The 3,528-nt window shown below is 36.8% G+C and overlaps 1 non-coding gene across 1 annotated transcript; it reads left to right on the top strand.

Moving 5' to 3' along the window:
- The first annotated feature begins 787 nt into the window (after positions 1-787).
- LOC131226484 (small nucleolar RNA R71) lies at positions 788-894 on the top strand. The gene has a single exon (XR_009161864.1). It is a non-coding gene; the product is annotated as a small nucleolar RNA R71 (small nucleolar RNA).
- The last annotated feature ends 2,634 nt before the right edge of the window (positions 895-3,528 follow it).

Raw genomic sequence — 3,528 nt, 5'->3', positions numbered from 1 at the left:
TAAGGGTAGTGATAGACTTAGCTTGCTCCATCTAATTTAAAGAGCTTGGGACACTAATTTCACATTACGGTTTTGGATTGGGGAGAGGTTGGGCTAGAGGCATCCCTTTCTCCCCACTCGTTAAGTATGCCTCAATCCTTTGAATGGATTTGTTAAGGTCTTGGAAAGCCTGTAATGTGTTTTGATTGAAAAGCTCCTGATTTTAAATGTGTTTTAAAACCGGATTCTCCAGAGGCTTCTTTTAATTTAAAAGTTGAGATAAAGCCCCTTGAGGATTAGTTGTTTGTCCATTCCTCTAACTGAAATTGGGATGGTTTCTCCAGCTGGGATTGTATGTATTTGAGGTGGGTCCATTAAAAGGTCTTTGGTAATTGTTTAAGGCATTCAATTGCTCATTCAATACCTCTTGAAAAGCAGGTATGGTTGGACAATTTTCAAATGTATGTATGTTTCAAGCACAAATACCGTAAACAACTTCTTTAGCCTTACCCTTCTTAAGTTCTATGGCCTCTATTTTCCTTGTGAGGTTATCCACTATAGCATTTATGTGATCATCCTCTTTCAAAATATATATTTTGCCCCTCTCCTTTGATTGATTAGCCTTAGAGTGGTGTTAGGTCTTTGGGAGATGTCCCATGATTGTGCATATTCAGTGAGTTTGTCAAAGTAATCCCACACATCATCGACATCTTTGTTCATGAATTCCCCATTACATATTATCTTAACCAATTGGCGCACAGAAGATGACAATCTACCGTAAAAGAAATTTTTTATGCACCACGTTTCGAAGCCATGTTGTGGGCATAAACTGACAAGAACCTTGAATCGAACTCAATATTGGAAGAATGTCTCATCTTCCTTTTGGGTAAAATTCATGATTGACTTTCTGATGGTGTTCGTCTTATGGTATGGGAAGAATTTCTTTATAAACTCCCTTGTCATGTCGTTCCATCTGCCAATAGATCATGGACGTAGTGACTGCAACCACATCTTAGCCTTTTCTTTTAAGGACAAGGGAAAGAGTTTCAGCCTGATCGTGACCTCAGACACATTAGGAAAGTATAAAGTGGTTATATCTCATCAAACTCTTTCATGTATAGATATTGGCTTTCAGATTCAAGTCCATGAAACTTTGAAAGGAGTTAGATTACCCCTGGCTTAATATCCATATTCCCTGTATTTTCTGGAAAAATCATACAAGAAGGTGTACTCACCCTCGCCGGTTGCAAGAAATATCGTAAAGTACTTGGCGGGGGGGGGTGCATTATGCACGTCATTCTCATCCTAAATTTCTTCAACTACTGGTTGAGGTTGATTTGCAGCTGTCACTTGTATTGATTCTGAGGATCTCTAGTGGTGTCTAATCTTATGATTGGTAAACAACCTTCGATTAATCCTCCTTCACTTACGAGACGTCGAGTGTTGTCACGAACCCACTTGGGCATAAAATACTCGAAGCCTTCAAATAACTAAACCTTAACCTAAGAAAGAAAACTTGAGAAACTAAAACAAATAAGAGAGAGAAATAGAAAGAGGTTACTAGATTTGATATTGCTATGTTAGAATCCTATAAAATAGAAAACCAAGTTAGATTCTAAAAATAAGTTCTAAAAAATCCTAACCTATAAACAAAATAAAATGTTAATCCTAATCTTAACCTAATTCTAATAATAATTAAATTCAGAAAAGTGTAGCTGTAGTCCCCGGCAATGGCGCCAAAAACTTGTTCACAGCCCCGAGTGTAGGGTCGCAATGTAGTAATAATCTCGATGAGGTGGAGGTCGAATCAATAAGGACTAATCTTGTATGTTTCTGAAAGTAACTAGAAGTTGAACTAGAAGAAGATCTAAATCTAAATCTGGATTGATAGAGAGAATAATTGTGATTATTGTAATTGAAACTTGTAAATTTAAAGGTGAGAACTAGGGTGCCCAGTATCCACTTGTAGCAATTAAGATGCTACCTTACTTGATTGAAGAAACACAACTGGACTAAGAGTCCTATCTTATCCAGTCGGAATAAGAGATGATCAATTCTCTAAACTTCTCATTGATCCAACCTCAATGGAAGAGAATTATGAAGATTAGAAGGGATTCCGTCACCCAACCATTCCCAGGAGATGATGAAAAATAATAGGATTTACTAATTCCAGAATCTCAAATAGGAAAAAAAGATATTCAAAGTTATCGCAACGTCTATTGTAATTTGAGTCACAACAAACCATTGAAAATCGAAAATATTCCTTAAAATCAAGTAGAAATCAATGAAGTTCAATATAAATATGAATCAAAGCAAATTAAACATCTCAATCATACTACAAGCTACACTTCTTAGCCTTAGCTAAGAGGTTTAGTTAACCATAAACATGATTAAATCAAAATCACTTAAAGAAAGCATAAAAACAACTAAGGAAGAAGAGGAAAAACTCTTGGCAGTGGTTCTCCATCATTTTGCTCCACTCCTTAAGCCCTAGATGATCCCTAGGAACGTCCTAGGGACTCTTATTTATAATTGTGAATCCCCATCTTATGCACGGGCTTGGAATTTCTGCAAACCACCTTAAGTTACGCAATTCATACCTTTTCCGCGTTATGCTTCAGTCAGACCGAAGTGACTTTTGGATGGACTGAAGTCAAGTCTAAAGTTGAGTTTAAACTTGGAAAGGATTTTGTTACAGCAGTTACTCGATTTCGGTCGGACCGAGATGGGTTCAGTCGGACCGAACTTAAGTTGTCGGTCGGACTAAATTAACGTTCAGTTAAAATGAATTAACTCCAAAATTTATCATTCTTCACTAGAGATTCAACCGAATTGGTGTTCGGCCAGACTAAATTGTTTATCAGTTGAACTGAATTAGCTTCTAAATTGCGTCATTTGTCGTTGGACTGTTTTGTACAAGTTCGTTCGAGATGAACATGGGTCCGATTGGACTGAACCTATCCGTTTTCTGTTGCGGATTCTGAAGTCTTTCACGTCCTTTCTTCATCCTTTGTAATTGGTTTCATTAGATCTATGGCCCGTGAATTCTTCATTCTTGGTCTCTTAGGATCTATCCTTTGCCTTGGTGACTCTTGAGCATTAAATCCATGTTGTTAGCATTCTTTTCAATCTAAGCTTTAAGATTCACCTTACAATACGAACATATATAAAATATACCATTAAGCATTATCATATTCATAAAACCAAGATATAAATGGGAAAAAATATGTAATAGTTGACACTCAACAATTAATTGTCTGAAATGGGGTATATAATACCCACATCAAACAATTTAAGTCCCTCTCCTTTAACTACTTCTTTCATATTTAGATTGAGTTGACGTTGTGGTTGTCGAAATGTTTTCACTTTATCCTTAAGATGAATGTGGTGAATACAATTCAAAGGATCGATTCCCTTAAGATCCTCAATCGACCATCCAAGGGCTCCTTTATTTTCAATGAGAGTAGCGATAAGCATGCCTCCTGCTCTTGCTTAAGATGGGAAGAAATCACCACCCGACATGTCTCATCTTGGCCTAAGTAGATATAT

The sequence above is a fragment of the Magnolia sinica genome, chromosome 14, assembly GCF_029962835.1.
Source record: "Magnolia sinica isolate HGM2019 chromosome 14, MsV1, whole genome shotgun sequence".
NCBI lineage: Eukaryota > Viridiplantae > Streptophyta > Magnoliopsida > Magnoliales > Magnoliaceae > Magnolia > Magnolia sinica.
The sequence above is the reverse complement of the archived record's forward strand: the minus strand, read 5'-3'. Positions and strand labels throughout refer to the sequence as shown.